The following is a 24,900-nucleotide window of genomic DNA, read 5'->3' as shown; positions in this document are numbered from 1 at the left end:
CACTTAGGCTGGTTATTAACATTAGGGACGCATGTGTATGCGCGTTTTGCCGTGTTAGACGACGCATGCGTCGTTTCGTCGTCTACGGTTTGGAGCAGTAAACGCTACATGTAGTAATTTTAGAGGCGTCAATTTGCCGCCTAGAAACGTATGCGGTTGTTAGCGGAAGGAATGCGGCAAAAAACGCATTACGGTCTATGTGAATGCATGCGTTGCACCACAGGAAAACATGTCTAGACACTGATTAGCCCCCCCCACATACAAACTGATAAAAGGAAGGAGTGGGCACTTGCAGATCACTACCCAGCAGACAGAGAAGCAGAGCAGACGCAGGCAAGAACCTTGGAGGAAACAAGACACTGAACAATGTGAGTATATCCTAGCCAATGTCTTTATTTTCTATTTTCTGTCTCTATATGTCCTAATTTCTGGCATTTTTTTTCTTTCTGCATGCATCAGAATGTCATCTTCTTCTGAGGAGGAGCAACGTCATGGGCCTGCACAAGCCAAACATGTCAGTGAAGTGAGTACTCACCTCCTCAGATTGGTAAGTATTCACTGTCACATTTATACACATATGACAATTTTTTTTTCCTTTTTTTAGAGCACTTCTACTGCGGCGGAGGCTGAGCAGGAGCAGCGGGTTCACGGTCGGGTGGAAAGGCGGCAGCATGTACGTATACGTGGCTGACTGTTTATTGTATCCTCACTTTACTATTCTTGAATGTTCCTTTCTTTACTTTCCTCTTTCTTTACCTTTTTCTTCTTGACTCCTTTTTTCTTGACTTTCAATATTCATGCCAGTTTTCTGTCTCTGTTTTCTTTCTTTTCCTTATGTTAATGTCTCCTACAGTAATGTCTTTATTTATTTTTTAGGTTCCAGAACAGGATGAGGACCTCATTGGAAATGACCTCCTAATCTCCCTGGTCCATGAGCAGGTCCCGTTGTGGGACACCCGGGTTCCGCAGAACTTGCACAACGTGACAATCCGGCAGCTATGGAATGAGGTGGCCAAAGCGATGTGGGATGGCTGGGACAACGCCCCGACTCAGTATTGCAATGCGGTGTGCTGCAGCAGTGACCTTGGCCGGGATCGCACAACTGTGTGTTATGAAAGAAACTCTCAGTTTCTGGCCAAATAGTTCATTGTCTATTTATTTTTTTTTTTTCAACAGTGCTCAAAGTCAAAACTCGTTGGCGTTCGATGAAGGATCGCTTCAATAAGGACCTTTGTCAAGAGAGCCGAGTTCCCAGTGGTTCTGGAGCAAGGATCCGCAAATATAAATACCACCGCATGCTTGCATTTTTGACACCGGTCCTTGCCCAGAGAACGTAAGTATTTTTTGTGGTGTATTGGGTTGTGTTGTATTGCCTAATCTGTATTTTTCCACAAGGGTTGGCACTTTACTATTGTAAATGTTTGGTACTAATGTTTTTCTTCTTTTTTCACAGCACATGGAGCAGCACTCTTGACCCTGGTTCTGGAGCGGTCCTTCATCAGACAGCCATGGACCCGTCCCAGTCATCCAGCAGCGCTGCAGCAAGTGGGCCTGCCACACAGACTGGAGACCAAGAAGCTGGCCCATCAGGTGTTCCCCTTTCCCAGTCCTCTGCCTTTTTTTCTTTGGGCTCTTCCTGGCAGCGGCAGAGGGCCTCGGACAAGTCACTCATGCCCGAGTTTTTGCAGTTGGGCTCGGTCTTTCATGATGGACTCAAGGTGGTGAGTGACCGACTAGATAGTGCCATAAACCATATGAATACACTTATCCAGGAGGTTACCAAAAGCCTTGACCAAGTGAAAGCCGACCTCCAGAGGCCAGCACATCATTTTTTTAATCAAATAGAAAAGGGCATGTTGGAACACCTTACTCCTGATCTCCAGCTTAGTGTCATGCAGGCCTGCAATGCTGCTTATGTGCAGGCTATGCAGCAGAGTCGGTATTTTCAGCAGACAGTGGTGGCATATCCACCTGTGCCTACACTGTCACGCTTGACCTCAATGCCGAGCTCTGCTGCATACCACTGCACGGCCACCTCCATTCCAAGCACTGCCGGACACCACTACAGCACCACCAGCATGCCGAGTGCTGTTGGACAGCCCACCGCCACCACCATGACAACTGCTGCTCCTGCTTGGACATCCTCCACTGCCACCACCATGCAACAGCAGCACCCAGATCAGGACAGGTCGGTCACCATCACCTGGTCCCACCCTGCAGCAGCAGCACCCGGATCCTGGCATGCTTTTCAGCACCAGCATGCAGCAGCACCCTGACCCTGGAATGGCTTTCACCACCACCAGGATGCAGCAGCAGCACCCGGACCCTTGCATGGCCTTCCCAACCACCACAACCATGCAGCGGCACACGGACCCTGACAGGTCGGCCACCACGACCATGTTGCAACAAATGAGCCCACCGAGGCTCCCCAAACCGCAGCGCCAATCCCAAAAAGGGAAAGGCAAAGGGAAAAAGAAACAGAGGACTATCGCTATTCCTCCCCCTTCACCTCCCAATGTGTCTGTAATGTCAGGTTTGTCTCACCCCTCCAGTGTGTCTCTGCCCTCTCATGCATCAAGCCCCATCCTTGAACTCCCAGACCCCACTAATTTAATTGCTCCTTCTCCTGCCACCCCTGCGTCATCCAAAGTTAGTCAGGCCTCACAGCTACACACCCCACAGTTCCGTCACTCTACCCCAAGCACAGTTAATTTTTTGTTAAAAATAAATGTTAATGTTTTTTGCCCCAATACTGTTTGGTTATTTGTGTATTTTGCCACTGGCAGCACATACCGTGCGCTTAATAAACACACTGCGCCGTACACTTTGTTTTTTTGCCACCTCATAGCTCCAGTAATTATTAAGTACAAAACTGCATCTTTGTGTGTTTGGTATGGAGCTATGAGTTGTTCAAAAATAATATTACTTGTATTTTCTCCATAATCTTTTCAGTCTGCTTAATCTGTGTCGCAGACTGAACAAAAAATGGCGGTAATACAAAGCAGAACTATACTCAACAGGTCATGTGTCAAAAAACTCATTAGTTATGACACCTGACCTGGTGAGTAAAGAACTGCCTAGCATAACCTCCATTTTCGCTTCAGTCTACGTAATCTGTTGTGAATTAGACTTTTTTGGCTCCCTCTTGTGGTCACTAGTGATATGACTCTGGGATTGTCTTTCCTCAGTTTGGCACCCACCTGGGTCGTTAGTCCAGGGGTGTTGCTATATAAACTTCCTGGTTTCTCAGTCCAGTGCCTGGCATCGTTGTAATCAGTTCCTTTCTGTTTGCTCCTGTCTGCTGGTCTTGGATCTTGCAAAATTAAGCTAAGTCCTGCTTCCTTGTTTTTTGGTTATTTGCTTAGCTCTTATTTTTTGTCCAGCTTGTACTAAATGTGATTCCTGATTTTGCTGGAAGCTCTAGGGGGCTGGTGTTCTCCCCACGGGCCGTTAGACGGTTCGGGGGTTCTTGAATATCCAGCGTGGAAATTTTGATAGGGTTTTTGCTGACCATATAAGTCATCTTACTATATTCTGCTATTAGTCAGTGGGCCTCTCTTTGCTAAATATCTAGTTCATTCTTACGTTTGTCTTTTCTCCTTACCTCACCGTTATTATTTGTTGGGGGCTTGTATCCAACTTTTGGGGTCTTTTCTCTGGAGGCAAGAAAGGTCTATCTTTTCCCTTCTAGGGTCAGTTAGTTCTCCGGCTGGCGCGAGACGTCTAGAACCAACGTAGGCACGTTCCCCGGCTGCTGCTATTTGTGGTGCTAGGATTAGATATATGGTCAGCCCAGTTACCACTGCCCTATGAGCTGGTTTTTTGTGTTTGCAGACTTGGTATGTACTTTTGAGACCCTCTGCCATTGGGGTCATAACAGTAATCTATTTCAAACAAACTGAATAGACGATGGAGGTCATACAAGGAATATATATACTCACCTGGACAGGTGTCAGAAATAGTGAATTCATGAGGCTGGGTTTTGTGCTCATGAAGTCATTATTTTTCACACGTGACTTGATAAGCATAGATCTGCTTTGTATTATACCTCCATCGTGTCTTCAGTCTGCGTCCAATAGATACTGCAGATCAGAATCAGGATGTAATGAGGTTCCACTAGCAACCTAAGTCGTTTTTTGAGGAAATACATAGGAGATTAGGTAAAGATATCAAAACACGTAGTTTATTAACAAAAAATATTAGGAACATTTAAATCATAACTGGTACAGACCCAAACCCAACAGCACATTTTACACAATATTGTCTTGCCATGCCAAACGTCCAATATCAGAATCAAAATAGGCAGCAAATTGGTCCCACATGTGGCCAACTTCAACAGTTGACCGCAGCGGGTGATGCTGGTAATCTGGCAATGGGTTTGCAACTGGCTCATCAAGTTCAATGTTGGGTCGCTCCTTAGCCATTATGAAATTATGGAGAACCACACAGGCTTTGACCACCTCATCGACTGTCTCCATTTTTAGATTAATTGCTGTCCCAAGAATGCACCATTTTGAGACAAGAATCCCAAAGGTACATTCTACTGTTCTTTGGGCCCTGGTCAGTCTGTAGTTATAAATCCTTTTAATGTGGTTCAATTCCCAACTGGGATATGGCTTCAGTAGGTTTTCACACATCTGAAAGGCCTCATCCCCAAACATAACAAATGGCATCGGTGGGCCTTGAGTATTGGGGAGAGGTAGTGGCAGTGGAAAATTAACATTTTTGCCATACACACATTGGCCCATATCAGAGTTCTTGAAAGTCTGGGAGTCGTTGCCACGGCCAAAAGCTCCAATGTCCACGGCGATGAAGCGTCAGTCCACATCTGCTATTGCCATGAGCACAACAGAAAAATATTTTTTGTAGTTAAAGTACTCTGATCCCGTTCCATCCACCACACCCAAACAGTTGGGGAAATCACACACACTCCAGAATTTCTCTGCAATTTCCATCCACGTGTCCTCGGTGGTTAGGGGTATAAATTCATCCCGGAGAATGTTCCACAAAGCCAGCAGGTGTCCAAAACTATTCCAGACAGGGTTGAAATTCCAAGCCGGTACTGGAAGTGGAGCAATCATAAGCTCTCTCCGGTTGCCAAAAATCTGAAATAAAATGAAAAAATAAAATTACAATCAATTCTATTTATGGTGGTGTTCTGCTAAACACATAAAGGAAAATACAAAGAATACATGGCAGACCAACAATAATTATGACTGGCATTTGTTTAGAATTATTACGTACCTTAATGTAACCAGGAGACGTTCCTCTGCAGGAATCGCTCTACGGAGCTGGGTGTCCTGTCTCCGGATGGCTCCTTGGACACGACCAAGCAAATCCTGAAAAGAGTCTCGAGACATCCTGGTATATTCCAATTGATATAAGGAGAAAAACTGGCGCACTACCTATTTCTAATATTCCAGGGGTGCAAATTAGTGATAATAAAGTCTAGTAGAAACAAAAAAAGGGGCAAGAAAACCACCAAAGAGAATACACACCACTGCTCAATGATTTCGTATAAAAGGTAAACTTTTATTGACAAAACCCCTAAAACCAATTAAAAACAATAACAACCAATCCCCCTCACACACATAATCCCGCAAATGCACAGGTGTATGGATATCTGTTACATATAAATATGCAAACAACAATCCTAATAATGCAAATAAGAAAAATAACAATAGCCAAACACCTAAATAGCGATAATCCCTAGACACCCCTGATGATGGAAGAATCCTAAATGCTGAATTATACAAATCGGAAATAGAACAATATGCAGAAATCAAAAGGAAGAATGGAACGCCAGGACCAAATAGTCAACTGCGATTTAGAATATTTACAGACACTTGCCTATATCAGTAGCTATAATTGCCATAAACCAGCCAATGAGAGTGCCAAAGTGAAAAATCTGTATGCACTGACAAATATAAATTCACCCAGAATAACCGCAGCAATATAACCATATGCTGCATGCCAGAAATGTACCAGATGAATGGCAGCAAGCGTGTGCAGGGTAAATCAAGGCATCCAACTCCCAAAGCAGAGGACCGGGGAGAAAGGGGAACGGGAAAAGGCGTGGGAGGGGAGAGCCCAGCGCGTGTCGCCATTGCACGGATGGCTTCGCCAGGGGAAGTGACACTTCCCCTGACGAAGCCATCCGTGCAACGGCAACACGCGTTGGGCTCTCCCCTCCCACGCTTTTTCCCGTTCCCCTTTCTCCCCGGTCCTCTGCTGAATTTATATTTGTCAGTGCATACAGATTTTTCACTTTGGCACTCTCATTGGCTGGTTTATGGCAATTATTGGCTGTTATTGTTTTTAGTTGGTTTTATGGGTTTTGTCAATAAAAGTTTATTCAAAATCATTGAGCAGTGGTGTGCATTCTCTTTGGTGGTTTTCTTACCTTCTTTTTTTGTTTATCCTGGTATATTCCGGGAATTTGTCTGGGTTGGCATTAAGCTTGCCATATAGCATGTGGTAGACTCCACCGGAGGCTCTCCCGGAGTTCAATAATGGGGTGTCTCCCAAAATGCCTACGCCGTGTCCTTCTCTGTCGTTCTCTCTTTCTTTGTTGCTCCCAAGCAAATGCACAGGCAAGAAACAGCTTGATGCTTAAATCCAGGTTGAAATAAAAGCTCTCTATGCGAAGATCCATCATGACACAGGATACAGTAGCAAACTGTGAAGATTTCAGAAGTCCGAGGGTCTATATAAATATATCCCATAATACACGCCAACTGTAGTCCCATTGGCGGTGTCTGTTTATCTAGATTTTTCTCCTGTTACATTTTCCACCATGCATACAGAAAACACAAACGCATGCAAAACGCATGGAAAAGTATGAAAACGCCGCATTTTTAAACGCATGCGTTAACGTATGCATCTAAAAAAACGCTGCGTTTGTATGCGTTTCCATGCGGTTTTTCCTGCATTTGCGGTTGCGGATTAAATGCTGCGGATTCTAATGCAAATGTGAAACTAGCCTAAGGTGTGACTCTTAATTGTCTGTGGGCAAATTGTAGGGAGAGGTTTTACGTGCAAGGAGAAATACACCAGACAGCTAAGTTGTGTTTAAAAGGATTTCTGCTTTATTGCTGGAAATACAGGGTATTTATAGAGAAAGCAAGGTGCATTTCAGCATATTACTTCATAGTCTTATAGTCAGAGATTGATTCTAGGTGTGGGTGTTGATAACTTTCTGGCATAGGAAGGTTTTCCATTTGTTCTTGATAAGCTTAGATTAGCTGTGTTAACATCTACCAATGATTAATGCATTGACCAAAGGTTAACGCATTGGCAGGCACAGCAAAGTCTACTGAAGATTAATGCTTTGGCAGACATAATTTAAGAGACACATCAGCATTCCATTTTAATACATACTAAAAGCGTCCATATTGTATGTGAGTGTCCAAGTTTTGAAGATATACAAATCATAGATGCATAGACGCTTACATATGAATATATGTAAGCGTCTATGAATCTATGATTAGTATATCTTCATAACTAAATTTCGATTTCATATCCTTAACAGCTGTAATTGTACTGACTACTGACCCAAATAATACAACTGACTTATCAATGTTACCATATTGTAAATTGCATAAAAAAGCCCCAAAAAACAATTCTTGAATAGCTGAGATTTGTTTATTCTGCCTCCACAAAAATCGGAATAGAAAGCGATCAAAAACTATCATTTGACTGAAAATACCAATACCAATAAAAATGACAATTCATCCTGTAAAAAACAAACCCCCACATGACTGTTGTCTGCCGAAATGAGGAAAAATTATAGCTATCAAAATATGGCGATGCATAGTTTTTGCAATAAAAAGCACCTTTTAGTGTATGACATCAGCCAAACATAAAAACCTGATATAAATCTGGCATAGCTGTCATCACATAACCATCCTGTAGAATGTAAGCCCTTAAGGGCAGGGTCCTCTTCCCTCTGTATCAGTCTGTTATTGTTAGTTTGTTTACTGTAAGTGATATCTGTAATTTGTATGTAACCCCTTCTCATGTACAGCACCATGGAATCAATGGTGCTATATAAATAATATTAACAACAATATTAATAATCACACCGACCTAAAGAATACAGTCGTCTTATCACTTATACTGCATGAGGGATGGCGTTAAAAATAAATAAAACCAGTTCTTCACCTGTTGTTGATTTGTTTATTCCGCCTCCCAAAGATCACAGTAAGGCTCGGCTCATATTTATCCTCTGCGCTGAGCGCATACACCAGGGTTTCCGTGTTTATCCTCTGAAATATGCAATTAAGTTGGAACCCCCAACAGAAGATCTATATATATATAATTGTCTAAAGGGTATTTCTGTCTGTTTGTCTCTCTGTCACGGAAATCCCGTGTCGCTGATTGGTCGTGGCCAGCCGGCTGCGACCAATCAGAAACGGGCACAGTCCTGGCGCAAATTTGCCCTTCCCTACTCCCCTCCAGTCACTGCCCCCTCCCTACTCCCCAGTCAGTGCTCCCATAGCGGTTTAGCAGTCCGTTAAACGGACTGCGTTACATCGCGGCATAACGCGGTGTAACTCAGTCTATTAATGCTGCTATTTACCCTGTGTGACCAACTTTTTACTATTGATGCTGCCTATGCAGCATCAATAGTAAACAGATCTAATGTTAAAAATGATTTTAAAAAAATTATATTCTCACCTTCCTGCGCCTTTGCCGCTCCTCACGACGCTCCAGTCCCAAGAATGCATTGCGGCAATGACTGGAGATAACGTAGCGGTCTCGCGAGACCGCTACATCATCACGTGTTATTGCCGCAATGCATTCTTGGGATCGGAGCGTCACGAGGAGCATCGCTAAATGCCTGGGCTGGATCCGGGGGCCGCTGGAAGGTGAGTATATAACTATTTTTTATTTTAATTCTTTTTTTAACAGGGATATGTTGCCCACATTGCTATATACTGCGCGGGCTGTGTTATATACTACATGGGCTGTGTTATATACTGCGTGGGCTGTGTTATATACATTTGTGGCTGTGTTATATATTGCATGGGCTGTGTTACATACTACGTCACTGTGCTATATACTACACGGCTGTGCTATATACTACGTGGCTGTGCAATATACTACGAGGCTGTGCAATATACTACGATGCTGTGCAATATATTACGTGGCTGTTATATACTGCATGGGCTGTGCTATATACTACGTGACTGTTATATACTATGTGGGCTGTGCTATATACTGCGTGGCCTGTGTTATATACTACGTCTCTGTGCTATATACTACATGGGCTGTGTTATATACTGCGTGGCTGTGCTATATACTGCGTGGGCTGTGTTATATACTGCGTGGGCTGTGTTATATACTGCGTGGGCTGTGTTATATACTACTATATATATTCTAGAATACCTGATGCGTATCGGTCCACCATCTAGTTCTCTATAATGAGGCAGATGGAGACATTGTGGACGCTGTTTGGCCTATGATCCGGCAGTGTCCATCTTTTTAGGAGTGCAAAAAAGAACTCAGCGTAAAGCCCCAGATAAATGTGATCCAAAACGTTATGTAAAATGTTCCCAATAAAGTTTCAACTCAATCCACAAAAAAGCAAGTCACCACTCAGGTCCGTCATCTGTCAACGGAAATATAGGGGGCTTCCACGTTACCAGTAGCACAAAGGTTCTGGGAAAGCAAAATGGCTCCTCACCCCCCAAAAGAAATTTGGCGAATTCTGTGCTCCCGAATTCAAATGAGCCCTACACTGTGCCTAAACCACATTTAGGCTATGTGCCCACGTTGCGGATTCGCGTGCGGAAAATTTTTCCGCACCGTTTTTGAAAACGCACTGTGTTTTACCTGCGGATTACCCACGGATTTACTGCGGATTTCCTGCAGTTTTTGTGCCAATTTCACCTGCGGTTTTACACCTGCGGATTCCTATTGAGGAGCAGGTGTAAAATGCTGCGGAATCCGCACAAAGAATTGACATGCTGAGGAAAATACAATGCAGCATTTCGGCACAATATTTTCCGCAGCATGGACACTGCAGATTTGGTTTTCCATAGGTTTACATGATACTGTGCAACTCATGGAAAACTGCTGCAAATCCACAGCGGCCAATCTGCTGCGGATCCGCAGCAAAATCCGTAACGTCTGCACATACCCTTAGTATCCACATGTTTGGCAGGAATATAATTTTCAAAATGGGATCACTTGAGGGGGGAATTCTGCTCTTCTAGAACTTAGGAGATCTGTATATGGAGTCAGCAAACTATTTAGGGAAATCTGCGTTCCAGGAGGCAAATAGCGCTCTGTCCCTCTCGAGTCTCGCAATGTGTCTAAGCAGTACTATACAGCCACATATGGGGTATTTCTACATTCAGCAGAAATCGTGGGACGCATTTTGGTGATATTTGAACCCTTTTACCCATGTGAAAATGTAAAATCTAGGGCTATAACAAATTTTTTTGTGGTAAAAATGTAATTATTTTTTCTTCATTGCCCAATGGTATAAAACTATGTGACCCACCTATTGGATTAATATGATCTCTTCACCTTTAAATGAATTAATCGAGAAGTTTTGTTTGTAAAATAGGGTCACTTATGAGGGGGTTCTGCTGTTCCTGCACCTCATGGGCTTTCCCAGTGGGTCATGGCACCCTCAAACCATAACAATAAAATCTGCACAATAATATGGCGCTCCTTCCCTTTTGAGCTTTGCACTGTGCCTCAAAAGTATTTCCCGAATACATTCAGGTTATTGGCTCACTCAGGAGAAATTGCACAAAAAACTGAGAGGTCCATCACTTAGGTAGATAAGGTGCTCCCTCCTGTCCGAGCCCTGCCATGCACCCAAACAGTGGTTTTCCCCTCACGTATGGGGTATTGGTGTACTCAGGAAAAATTGCAGAACAAATATTGGGGTCTATTTTCTCCTGACACCCTTAAGAAAATTAAAAAAATAGGTCTTAAGTAAACTTTTTGTGAAAAAAGTTAAGTTTATTTTTGCCTTCCACATTGCTTCAGTTCCTGCGAAGCACCTGAAGGGTTAATAAACTTCTTGAATGTGGTGTTGAGCACCTTGAGGGGTGCAGTTTTTAGAATGGTGTCATTTTTGGATATTTTTTGTCATATAGACCCCTCAAAGTCACATCAAATGTGATGTGGTCCATAAAAAAAATTGTTTTGTACATTTTGTTGAAAAAAAAATGAAAAATTGCTGGTCAACTTTTAACCCTTATAACTTCCTAAAAAAAAATAAGGTTTCAAAACTTGTGCTGATGTAAAGTAGACATGTGGGGAAATGTTATTTATTAACTATTTTGTGTGACATAACTCTCTGATTTAAGGGCATACAAATTAAAAGTTTGAAAATTTTTAAATTTTTTGCCAAATTTCAGATTTTTTCACAAATAAAAGCAAGTCATTTTGAAGAAATGTTAGCACTACCATGAAGGACAATGTGTCACAAAAAACATGTTCAGAATCAGCAGGCTCCGCTGAAGAGGTCCAGAGTTATCACCTCAAAGTGACAGTAGTCACTACAAAGTGGCTTAGTCCTTTAGGGGTTAACCCCTTCCCGACCCATGACGCCACGTAGGCGTCATGAAAACTCGTGCCAATCCGACCCATGACGCCTATGTGGCGTCATGGAATGATCGCGTCGCTGCAGAGCGGGTGAAAGGGTTAACTCCGATTTCACCCGTTCTGCAGGGACAGGGGGAGTGGTACTTCAGCCCAGGGGGGGGTGGCTTCACCCCCCCGTGGCTACAATCGCTCTGATTGGCTGTTGAAAGTGAAACTGCCAATCAGAGCGATTTGTAATATTTCACCTAAAAAACTGGTGAAATATTACAATCCAGCCATGGCCGATGCTGCAATATCATCGGCCATGGCTGGAAAACCTGAAGTGCCCCCCCCCCACCCCACCGATCGCCCCCCCCAGTGCTCCGTTATGGGGTCCGGTCCCCTCCGTCCTGTGCTCCGCTCCCCCGTCCTCCTGCCCGCTCCCCCCCTGCTCCTATGTCACCCCCCCGTGCTCCGACGCCCCCCCCGTGCCCCGATCTCCCCCCCCTTATACTTACCGAGGCTCCCGGTGCCCGTCCGCCTCCATCATGGGCGCCGCCATCTTCCAAAATGGCGGGCGCATGCTCAGTGCGCCCGCCGAATCTGCCGGCCGGCAGATTCATTACAAAGTACATTTTGATCGCTGTGGTAGGTTCTATCACAGCGATCAAAATAAAAAAAATAATAAATAAACCCCCCCTTTATCACCCCCATAGGTAGGGACAATAATAAAATAAAGAAAATATTTTTTTTTCTTTTTCCACTAGGGTTAGGGTTAGAACTAGGGTTAGAACTAGGGGTAGGGTTAGGGTTAGGGGTAGGGTTAGGGTTACGGGTAGGGTTAGGGTTAGGGCATGTGCACACAGTGCGGATTTGGCTGCGGATCCGCAGCGGATTGGCCGCGGATCTGCAGCGGATTGGCCGCGGATCCGCAGCGGATTGGCCACGGATCTGCAGCGGATTGGCCGCTGCGAATTCGTAGCAGTTTTCCATCAGGTTTACAGTACCATGTACACCTATGGAAAACCAAATCCGCTGTGCCCATGGTGCGGAAAATTCCGTGCAGAAACGCTGCGTTGCATTTTCCGCAGCATGTCAATTCTTTGTGCGGATTCCGCAGCGTTTTACACCTGTTCCTCAATAGGAATCCGTAGGTGAAATCCGCAGATTTTTCAAAAATTGTGCGGAAAAATCTCACACGAATCCGCAACGTGGGCACATAGCCTTAGGGTTAGGGTTGGAATTAGAGTTAGGGTTGGAATTAGGGCTAGGGTTGGAAATAGGGTTAAGATTAGGCTTGTGGTTAGGGTTACGGATAGGGTTAGGGGTGCGTTGGGGTTACAGTTGTGGTTAGGGTTGGGATTAGGGTTAGGGTTGGGATTAGGGTTAGGATTAGGGTTGGAATTAGGGTTACGGGTGTGTTGCGGTTAGGGTTGTGGTTAGGGGTGTGTTGGGGTTAGGGTTGTGATTAGGGTTATGGCTACAGTTGGGATTAGGATTAGGGGTGTGTTGGGGTTAGTGTTGAAGTTAGAATTGAGGGGTTTCCACTGTTTAGGCACATCAGGGGTCTCCAAACGCAACATGGCGCCACCATTGATTCCAGCCAATCTTGCGTTCAAAAAGTCAAATGGTGCTCCCTCCCTTCCAAGCCCCGACGTGCGCCAAAACAGTGGTTTACCCCCACATTTGGGGTACCAGCGTACTCAGGACAAACTGAGCAACAACTGTTGGCATCTAATTTCTCCTGTTACCCTTGCAAAAATAAAAAATTACTTGCTAAAACATAATTTTTGAGGAAAGAACAATTATTTTTTATTTTCACGGCTCTGCGTTGTAAACTTCTGTGAAGCACTTGGGGGTTGAACGTGCTCACCACACATCTAGATAAGTTCCTTGGGGGGTCTAGTTTCCAAAATGGGGTCACTTGTGGGGTGTTTCTACTGTTTAGGCACATCAGGGGCTCTGCAAATGCAACGTGATGCCCGCAGACCATTCCATCAAAGTCTGCATTTCAAATGTCACTACTTCCCTTCCGAGCCCTGACGTGTGCCCAAACAGTGGTTTACCCCCACATATGGGGTACCAGCACACTCACAACAAACTGGGCAACAAATATTGGGGCCCAATTTCTCCTGTTACCCTTGTGAAAATACAAAATTGCTTGCTAAAACATCTTTTTTGAGGAAAGAAAAATGATTTTGTATTTTCACTGCTCTGTGTTGTAAACTTCTGTGAAGCACTTGGGGGTTGAACGTGCTCACCACACATCTAGATAAGTTCCTTGGGGGGTCTAGTTTCCAAAATGGGGTCACTTGTGGGGGGTTTCTACTGTTTAGGCATATCAGGGGCTCTGCAAACGTAACATGATGCCCGCAGACCATTCCATCAAAGTCTGCATTCCAAAACGTCACTACTTCCCTTCCGAGCCCCGGCATGTGCCCAAACAGTGGTTTACCCCCATATATGGGGTATCAGCGTACTCAGGAGAATCTGGACAACAACTTTTGGGTCCAATTTCTCCTGTTACTCTTGCAAAAATAAAAAATTCTGGGCTAAAAAATATTTTTGAGGAAAGGAAACACATTTATTATTTTCACGGCTCTGAGTTATAAACTTCTGTGAAGCACTTGGGGGTTCAAAGTGCTCACCACACATCTAGATAAGTTCCCTTGGGGGTCTAGTTTCCAAAATGGAGTCACTTGTGGGGATTTCCTACTGTTTAGGCACATCAGGGGCTCTGCAAAAGCAACCTGACGCCCGCAGAGCATTCCATCAAAGTCTGCATTTCAAAACGTCACTACTTCCCTTCCGAACCCCGACGTGTGCCAAAACAGTGGTTTACCCCCACATATGGGGTATCAGCGTACTCAGGAGAAACTGGACAACAACATTTGGGGTCCAATTTCTCCTGTTACCCTTGGGAAAATAAAAAAATTGTGGGCTAAAAAAATCATTTTTGAGAAAAGAAAAATTATTTTTTATTTTCATGGCTCTGCGTTATAAACTTCTGTGAAGCACTTGGGGGTTCAAAGTGCTCACCACACATCTAGGTTAGTTCCTTGGAAGGTCTAGTTTCCAAAATGGGGTCACTTGTGCAGGAGCTCCAATGTTTAGGCACACAGGGGCTCTCCAAACGCGACATGGTGTCCGCTAATGATTGGAGCTAATTTTCCATTCAAAAAGCCAAATGGCGTGCCTTCCCTTCCGAGCCCTGCCGTGCGCCCAAACAGTGGTTTACCCCCACATATGGGGTATCATCGTACTCAGGACAAACTGGACAACAACATTTGGGGTCCAATTTCTCCTATTACCCTTGGGAAAATAAAAAATTCTGGGCTAAAAATCATTTTTGAGGAAAGAAAAATTATTTTTTATTTTCACGGCTCTGCGTTATAAACTTCTGTGAAGCACCTGGGGGTTTAAAGTGCTCACTATGCCTCTAGATAAGTTCCTTGGGTGGTCTAGTTTCCAAAATGGGGTCACTTGTGGAGGAGCTCCAATGTTTAGGCACACAGGGGCATTCCAAAAGCGACATGGTGTCCGCTAACGATGGAGATAATTTTTCATTCAAAAAGTCAAATGGCGCTCCTTCCCTTCCGAGCCTTAGCATGTGCCCAAACAGTGGTTTACCCCCACATGTGAGGTATCGGTGTACTCAGGAGAAATTGCCCAACAAAATTTAGGATCCATTTTATCCTGTTGCCCATGTGAAAATGAAAAAATTGAGGCTAAAATAATTTTTTGGGGAAAAAAGTACTTTTTCATTTTTACGGATCAATTTGTGAAGCACCTGGGGGTTTAAAGTGCTCACTATGCTTCTAGATAAGTTCCTTGGGAGGTCTAGTTTCCAAAATGGGGTCACTTGTGGGGGAGCTCCAATGTTTAGGCACACGGGGGCTCTCCAAACGCGACATGGTGTCCGCTAAAGATTGGAGCCAATTTTTCATTCAAAAAGTCAAATGGCGCTCCTTCCCTTCCGAGCCCTGCCGTGCGCCCAAACAGTGGTTTACCCCCACATATGAGGTATCAGCGTACTCAGGACAAATTGGACAATAACGTCCGTGGTACAGTTTCTCCTTTTACCCTTGGGAAAATAAAAAAATTGTTGCTAAAAGATCATTTTTGTGACTAAAAAGTTAAATGTTCATTTTTTACTTCCATGTTGCTTCTGCTGCTGTGAAACACCTGAAGGGTTAATAAACTTCTTGAATGTGGTTTTGAGCACCTTGAGGGGTGCAGTTTTTAGAATGGTGTCACTTTTGGGTATTTTCAGCCATATAGAACCCTCAAAATGACTTCAAATGTGAGGTGGTCCCTAAAAAAAAATGGTTTTGTAAATTGTGTTGTAAAAATGAGAAATCACTGGTCAAATTTTAACCCTTATAACTTCCTAGCAAAAAAAAAATTTGTTTCCAAAATTGTGCTGATGTAAAGTAGACATGTGGGAAACGTTATTTATTAACTATTTTGTGTCACATAACTCTCTGGTTTAACAGAATAAAAATTCAAAATGTGAAAATTGCGAAATTTTCAAAATTTTCACCAAATTTCCGTTTTTTTCACAAATAAACTCAGAAATTATCGACCTAAATTTACCACTAACATGAAGCCCAATATGTCACGAAAAAAACAATCTCAGAATCGCTAGGATCCGTTGAAGCGTTCCTGAGTTATTACCTCATAAAGGGACACTGGTCAGAATTGCAAAAAACGGCAAGGTCATTAAGGCCAAAATAGGCTGGGTCATGAAGGGGTTAAAGGTGTCTAAGCTGATTCATTGTACCTGAGTGAGGAGAGATCCCCATCTCTGACAAAGTCCAACTAGAGGATGAGGTGGACATGTCGGTGTAGGTGGAAGAGGTGGAGGAGGAGGAAGCCAACATAGCTTTTTGGGGTTTTTTTAGTTAGAGAGGGGGTACCTAAATCATACCAATGGCAAATAGAGTTGAAAACTGGCTGGGTGCAGCTAGTATAGTTGTCTAGATACCAAAGGTATGGACAAATCCTGTGAGATCCACGCCTGGTTCATTTTAAGAAATATTAGCTTACCCAAGCTGGATGTGGACAGGCGGATGCGCCTGTCTTTGATCACACCCCCTGCAGTGCTAAACACATTTTCTGTTAGTACACTTGCCGCAGGGCAGGACAGCACCATGAAGACTTAAAGGGCAAGCTCAGACCATGTGTCCAAATTGGAAACCCAGAAGGTAAATGGGGCAGACCCATCTTTTAGTTTGTGGAGATGTGTGGACAGGTACTCTTCCATCATGTTGTTATAATGCTGCCTCACACTAATACAGACCGTATCAAATGCTGTGCCGTATGTTGCGGCTCACTCAAAGATTTGCCACATTTCGGCCATGCTAACTCTGCCTTTGAGGTACTAGCGGTGCCCTAGCTGCGTTGCGACTTCTTCCTCCACCTCTGCCTTGTTTTTCCTCTGAGCCCCTGCTGTCAGGTGGGTAAGCCATCAGTTGTTTCTCTACCAATGTAGTCACATTTTTTGATCCCGTTCTAATGACGGACGTATTGATGGTACAACGTTCTTGTAGCGGGGAACCAGCAGGGTGGCCACCCAGTAATCTGCACTGGTAACAATACGGATAACTTGGCAGTCATTGCGAAGGCACTGCAGCATGCATTGACTCTTGTGGGCCAGGCTGCCCATAGGCAATGGCAAGCTGTCCTCGGTGGGAGGTGTACCTTCTGGGTTCTATGCTTTCCCCAGCCACATTCCAGTGATGCCTGAGAGCTGCTCTGAATGCCACCCTGCTGTGAACACGGTGGTTCCTCCTCCTTCTCATTCTCCCAAACTGTCCCCTGGCAGTACAGTTGGATACCTGCCAGTAGCATAGCTACCAGGGGGGGCAGATGGGGTGGTCCCACCCGGAGCTATGCTACTGTAACGATATCAGCATGCACATCACACCGATACAGTTACATTCTGTGGCAGAGCAGGGAGAATTGATCTCCCATCTCTGCCGCCCAGCCGCTATGGGCCCCTGAGCAGACGGGGGGGGGGGGCGGTGCCAGCAGTGGGCCCCCTGCCCGTCATAGCAGGTGATGAGAGAGGGAGCCCAATGCTCCCTCTCCCATCATCCCCCTGTTGCCGTCTGACATCACTGACCCCAACACTGACAGCGAGCACGATGACGTCAGTACTCGGCGCCTGCAGTCGGAGATGAGGGGGAGCAAGGAGCAGCGCAGGAACCAGGAGGAAGAGAGGCGAGTATTTAGTTTATGGGGATGCATTATACTACAGAGGGTGGCTATCGGGGAGCATTACATTATAGAGGATGCCTATGGGGGTGCGTTACACTACAGAGGCTGCCTATGGGGGTGCATTACACTACAGAGGCAGCCTATCGGGGGGCACTACACTATAGAGCAGTGGTCCCCAAACTTTCTGACCTTAAGAGCCACATTCAGCTTTGCAAGAGGGTTGCGAGTCACATCCAGCTACTGCCCCCCCTCACAGTAGTGGCAACCAAAGCCCCCATTAAGTGTATAATGATAACCAAAGCTTTTCCACACAAATCACCCCGAAGCAGTATACCAAGATCAAGGGGTTCCCACCACATTTAGCATTCTCCCATCACTCACTCCCAACAGTCACATCCATCTTCAAGCACCACCTCAGACCAGTAGTATCATCCTGTCTCCAGGGTACCATACTTAAATTATCTTTAAACCCCCAAGACCAGTAGATGTGTACCCAGATCTGCTCTTCTGCAGGACTACTCACAAAGTTTACCATTTTGAGATGTGCTCTTCATACCAGTTTACTAAATGTGGAGCTAATGCACCAAGCTGGCAGACAGCCACGAGCCACAATTCATGGGACCCAGAGCCACATGTGGTTCCCGAGCTACAGGTTGGGGACCACTGCTATAGAGGATGCCTATGGGGGTGCATTACACTACAGAGGCTGCATATTGGGGTGCATTACACTACAGAGGCTGCCTATGGAGGTGCATTATGCTATAGAGGCTGCCTATGGGGTGAATAATGCAATATAGACTGCCTATTGGGAGTGCATTATACAATATAGAGTCTGCCTATGGGGAGTGTATTATACTAAATGGAGGCCTATGGGGCATGCATTATACTATATGGAGCCCTATGTGGGGTGCATTATACCATATGGAGGCCTATGGGGAGTGCATTATACTATATTGAGGACTATCTGGTGTATTATGCTATATGGAGGCTTTCTAGGGTGCCATCATATAGTGTAGAGCTTACAGTGAGAAGGCCATCATACAACTTTGGAGCCATTAAACAGTTTAAGGGGTCAGTATACATACAGTGAGGGGGCATTGTACTGTGTATAAGAGCATTATATTGTGTATAGAGGAGCTGTACAGGGTGGAGACTCGGGACATTATTAAATGTAAAAAGGGCACTTATTGTTATAGGGGATTTCAGGTTACTGTGACTGTCAAAGGGGCCCACACAGGGCAATATTACTTTTTAGGGGACAAAATGTGGGCCCTGTTGTCTAGGGCACTCGCACCCGACATTACTATTTTCTAGAGGGTAGCTTTAGAATTTAGAGGGCACATGTCAGGCTGCTGCAATGCAGACAGGTGCAGGCTTCACTAGATGGCAGTAGAGTGGACGCAGAACTGCACCCCAACAGAGCAGGCTTGCAATGCACAGCCAGGCTACCACAGGTGGCCGCAGATTAGTTGAACAGGCAGAGTCATGCAACACACTGTAGTGCAGTACAAAGCGGAATAAACAAACTCAGGGTCAGAGGCAAGCCGAGAAGGTCAGTAGCGCTCAGAAGCAGATAAGCCAAAAGACAGAAGTAGGTCAGGATACAAGCCAAGTCATAACCGGGAGGTCAATACACTAAAGGGGAACACTGAGTCAAAATGGGAATGGGGGAAAACGGAGACACGGGTTCAGACAGCAAACGCAGGAGGACAAATCAGAGCACTCAGAGTCAGCTACAGCAGTCCTAGGCAAAACTATAACTGACATAGCCTGCAGGAAGCAGCAGCAATAAACCGCAAACCTGAACCTAGACTGAGGCTGAGAAAGGTTAACCCCTGCATGACCAGACCGGGAAAACAGGACTCCAACCCCGGTCTGGATCATGACAGCACATGGTGCCACACAATAGGTGCAGTAATAGGGACACATACGGCAGCAGCAGCTCAGCGTTTGGGTATCAACAGGATGAGGATGTTTGTGCAGGTTGGGAATAGTCCCGTTGGGGACAGTGCTGAATGTGTGAGATGTGAAATGTGTCTTTGTTGTATTCTCTTTAGCCGAATTCCATCAGAAAGAATGTCGGCAGTAAGTCACTATCTGTAACTGTGCTGTTATCTTATATGTTCTGCAGGGCTGGTATTTACCACTGACCATATGGCGGTAATATCAATATCGGACTTTACATAGAGATTATTTTCAGCAACAGTGTGGTCATTTGCTGAGGTTCTCCTCCACTATTAGGGTACATCACCGAGTTATAATCAATGTTACCTGGTTAGGGGCCCACTCAGAAGTTTCACCCCCCCGAACCAAAACCCTAGATACGCCTCTGGTACTTGGCCAATGTTTGGACAGTAACCCACCCTCCGATCCATGTGTGAACAGGCCTGATAACAGTGTGAACTGGCCCTGCTCCTCTTCCACCTCATCCATCATCACCTGAATTGTTTTTTCCAGCAAGCATATAAGTGATATAGCAACGCTGATGATGATGTCATCATCGCTGGCCAAATTGGTGGAATATTCAAAGCAGTGCAACATGGCACACACATCCCTCATGGAGGCCTACTCATTGGTGGTGAAGTGGTGTTGTTCTGCAGAGCGACTCACTCATAGGCTATGTAGGGGCCATTATACTGTATGCAGTCAATGATGCAGAGTGAAGATTTGAGTGTGGTCTAATATATAAACCTTTGGAGGGACCACGTCTGTTTGTATTAAAGAGCGTTCTTTTCTCTGAGCACAGACTGCATTACTAGGTGTATAGCACTATTACCACCGGAACCCCACACCACTTTTAATACATGCTGTAATAATTATATGGGTACTATGGAATCTGATAGCATGGGATAAAGCCAGTCTGAGAGCAAAGTTGCAGCAAAAGATGTATTTACTCAAAACAGTAAAGTAAACAGAACTAACAGATATTTCTGCAATTGAAACGAGGTCCTCAGCTCTATGTAGAAAATAGCCAACAGGATAGTGAACAAAACATAGTACAGATATTTCTGCAATAGTAACGAGGTCCTCAGCTCTATATAGAAAAATCACAGCAAACGGAGTAGCGGGGCACGACCGCTAATGTGAACCAGTCCAGCAAGGAAATGAAGGAAGTCCAATAAGGTTATTAGTGCAAATGCACACAGCACTTAAATGATGAAGTCCAGCAAAACTTGCTCACACATGCGCACAGTACTTGTAGTAGGAGTCCAATAGTTCACAGATGGTGCGTAATGTGAATGAAGTCCTGGAAAAGAGAGGACGAGGGGAGAAAGAGGGAGAGCGCTATCTAAGCGTAGTAGATGAGTAGATCTTTCTTGGAGAAGAAAGCACAGCTTGAATCTTGCTCACCTGGTGTGGTTGTGCAAAGAGGCACAACACTGGGAAAAGTTTTATAAACAAAGGAGATCCTTCCACTGGTGCGCTGCCCGTCACAGCAGTTCCAGAGGAGAGCGGTAGCTGAATGGAGTGAGGCAGACCACCGAGTAGTGAGCAGCAGTAGCAGGGAGTTAACCAGCAAACAGGCAGATGCTCAGGAGCCAGCAGCACAAAATACTCAGGCACAGGTGAGCACAAGACCCGGACTTAAATAATCAGGACAGACAGGAATTTCCATGACAGGGCGAGATCCAAGACTCCATCTTGGATCAGGGCGAACAGAAACCAGGAAAGTCCGGAATCCTTACACATGCACTGCATTAATAAGCAACCTTTTCCTCATCTCCTTTAATACAAGCATACGAGGTCCCTCCAAAGGTTTATATATTGTCTGAAGAAGGTCTGAGTAAAGACCAAAACGTTACATATAAACTTTTGGACATTTATTTTCTGAATAAATACCGTATTTTCCGGCGTATAAGACGACTTTTTAACCCCCGAAAATCTTCTTAAAAGTCGGGGGTCGTCTTATACGCCGGGAATCGACTTGTACGCCGGTGTATATGGTGGGTGGGGAGGGGGAGTGATCCTGATGACGAGGGGGCGTCTCACAGGAAAGTGAGTAATCCCCATTACCTTATCCTAGCGGTGCAGCGTGGGGGTGTCAGTGCTGGGAGCGGCGGCGGCTGCTGTGTTCTGGTGCGGCGGCTCCTCTTCTGTGTGGGGCCTCTGTGCTGTGAGGTGGCGGCGGCAGCGGCGTATCTTTATCCAGTTGGGGCTCCTCCGGCATCTCCTTAGCCCTGGAGGCCCCGCCGCAACTCCATCGGTGCAATGTGGTGGCCTCCGGGAAAATGGCCGCTGCTCAGATTCAGATCTCGTGTCCCGAGATTTCGGGACGAGATCTGAATCTGAGCAGCGGCCATTTTCCCGGAGGCCACCGCATCGCACCTATTGAGCTGCCTCCGGGAAAATGGCCGCTGCATTGCACTCATGGAGTTGCGGCGGGGCCTCCAGGGCTAAGGAGATGCCGGAGGAGCCCCAACTGGATAAAGATATGCCGCCGCCACCGCCACCGCACAGCACAGAGGCCCCACACAGAAGAGGAGCCGCCGCACCAGAGCACAGCAGCCGCCGCACCAGAGCACAGCAGCCGCCGCCGCCACTCCCAGCACTGAGACCCCCACGCTGCACCGCTACGATAAGGTAATGGGGGATACTCACTTTCCTGTGAGACGCCCCCTCGTCATCAGGATCACTCCCCCCCCCCCAAAAGGCACATATTCACCGGCCCTATAAGACGACATAGGGTGTATAAGAAGACCCCCGACTTTTAAGAAGATTTTATATTTTAACTGGTAAAGTTGGGGGGTCGTCTTATACGCCCAGTCGTCTTATACGCCGGAAAATACGGTATCTATTTTTTGATGCTGAATGGGAGTGCCAGATTTTTCTTCTACATATTGCTAGGATTGGTATCCTTTTCTTGTGCACCCCAATTGTGGACTATGGAGAGACGTGTTTAATTATCAAGGAAATGATGGAGGATATGGAATGAGTAATGATGGGGTGGTGGGGGGAGAAGACGATGATGGCGGTGGAAAGGACAATAATGGGGGTGGTGGGGAAGGAGGAAATGATGGAGGTGGTGGAATGAGTAATGATGGGGTGGTGGGTGAGAAGGCAATGATGATGGCAGTGGAAAGGACAATGATGGGGTGGTGGGGAGAAAGAAATGATGGAGGTGGTGAAGAGGGCAATCATGGGAGTGGGGGAGAGGGCAATAATGGGATGCGGGGGAGGAGGACAATGAGGGGTATGGAGGATTGGGATGGGAGGAAGGGGAATTTATAATGGATTTAGGAACAGGGGGAGGTGTTGGAAGATGTTATTATCGATTATGTCTAACACAGTCCCCTTAGTATAAAGTGTACTGACTTATTATGTATAGCACAGTCCCCTAGTATATAGTGTACTCACTTATGTATATAACAGTTTCTTAGTGTATAGTGTACTCATTTATTATGTATAACACCATCCTTAGTTACATAGTTTCCTCTTTTATCATTTATAACATCCTCCCTTATTACATACCATCCTTTCTAGTTATAGTGTGCCATCCCTTATTATATAACTTCTTCTGCTGTTATGTACAGTGCTGTCTCTTAAATAGTGTATTCTTGTTAATTTTGTCATTCACAGTGCCCTCGTTTATTACATAGTCCCCTCTCTTTTTTATATAAAATGACTGCTGATGGAGGAGCCGGTGACCAGACAACCAGTCCATCAGCTACTCCTTTAGAAAAGAAGCTTTCCCATGCTCCATCAGCCGTCATTGCATTATACAGCTAACAAGACAGGACAGTATGTAATAAAAACACGGCTCTATAAAACCCAATATGTAAGGGACGGTGCTGTACATAACAAGAGGGGGCATTGTATAAGGGACAGCAATATACATAATAAAGGAGACCATGCAATATATACATGTATGTGTGTGTGGCTATATATATATATATGTATATATATATATATATATATATATATATATATATATATATATATATATATATATATATATATATATATATATATATATATATATATATATATATATATATACACACACACACACACACATATGTATATATGTAGCTTTGTTGCCTTAAAGAGAGGGGGGCACAGACATTTCCTGAACAGGGGTCCCAAGCTGTCTATGTGTCAGAACTTGTCTGAGTGCTGCCATTTTTTTTTCATAGGCAGCACTCAGACAAACAGTATCTGGTACTTATGTGAATACAGACTATGAAGCAGCGGGAGGAAAACATGTTATTTATGACCCTCTACTCATGGGCCACTGCTGTGTGCTTGCCCCCCAGGCTAAAATTTGCCAGCCATCCCCCTGGCCTCACCTATCTTTTGTCAGAACAGGCACAGTGCTTCCTTACCTACCTGTTTCCAGAGCAAAGACGAGCGAAGGAAGAAGGAAGTCTGCAGGAGCCAAAGTCCAGACAGACAGGAGTTGAGGCAGATGTGTGGATTCTCCAAGCAGAGCGAGCAGGAGCCCTTTAGTGAATGCTGGTCAGCACTTTTAGCACAGCAGTCAGGAGATGTTAGACCATTCAGTTAGGAGACAAGTAATGGTGGACACAGCTATTTCGAGCTGCTGCAGCTGTTGGATTGAAAAGTTTTCCCTCTTTAGAGGCTGGGTCTTCAAAAGAGCGGCCTCCACCTGTAAGTAGTGGCAGAAGTGAGTTTCCACCACCATCTGCTGGTCTATTTGAGAATGTCAGCCTTTCAGGAGATGTGAATGCACCACCTGCTAGTGGAGTTGAGCAACATACTGGTATTCTGTTTTCTTTTCTTTACAGGTGCCTGTTCTAGAGGTACGTAGCCAGCAGAGGATTTACGACAGGCACTAGGACAAGCAGAAGATAGTCCAATCAAGTTATTGGTGGTGGACTAGGTGCTGCGGTCAAAGGTGGTGGAATTTGTTGTTTCTTCAGGGGAAGCTAAAGAAATGGCTCCACCATTGGCGTACAGCTAGTGCCCTTTCGATGAGTCATCAGCTTGCAGACTGACACATGCACATTTAACAATACCTGGCAGAAGTTATGGGGTTACTGGGGTTCAGCCTATTTTACAACAGGATAACATGTTTAACCTTTAGGTTTTACATGTTTTATGGCCAATATGAACATGTACTGCATCCATACCAACTAGACTAAGCTCAATTTTTGTGTTTTTTCTTTGTAT

General features: G+C 45.1%; 1 protein-coding gene across 2 annotated transcripts in view; it reads right to left on the bottom strand.

Moving 5' to 3' along the window:
• LOC143785883 (uncharacterized) overlaps positions 1-24,369 on the bottom strand; it is a 53,718-nt gene extending 29,349 nt beyond the window's left edge. Inside the window, exon 1 of one of the 2 annotated variants that reach the window (XM_077275022.1) lies at positions 24,097-24,369. The gene's annotated coding sequence lies outside the window, so the exon portion shown is untranslated. The remainder of the gene's footprint in view (positions 1-24,096) is intronic. The other variant, XM_077275024.1, reaches the window with a different exon arrangement.
• Between the last annotated feature and the right edge of the window lie 531 nt (positions 24,370-24,900).

This window comes from Ranitomeya variabilis, chromosome 7 (assembly GCF_051348905.1).
Source record: "Ranitomeya variabilis isolate aRanVar5 chromosome 7, aRanVar5.hap1, whole genome shotgun sequence".
Taxonomy (NCBI): Eukaryota; Metazoa; Chordata; class Amphibia; order Anura; family Dendrobatidae; genus Ranitomeya; species Ranitomeya variabilis.
Note: the sequence above shows the minus strand (reverse complement) of the source record. Positions and strands in the feature narration are given on the sequence as shown.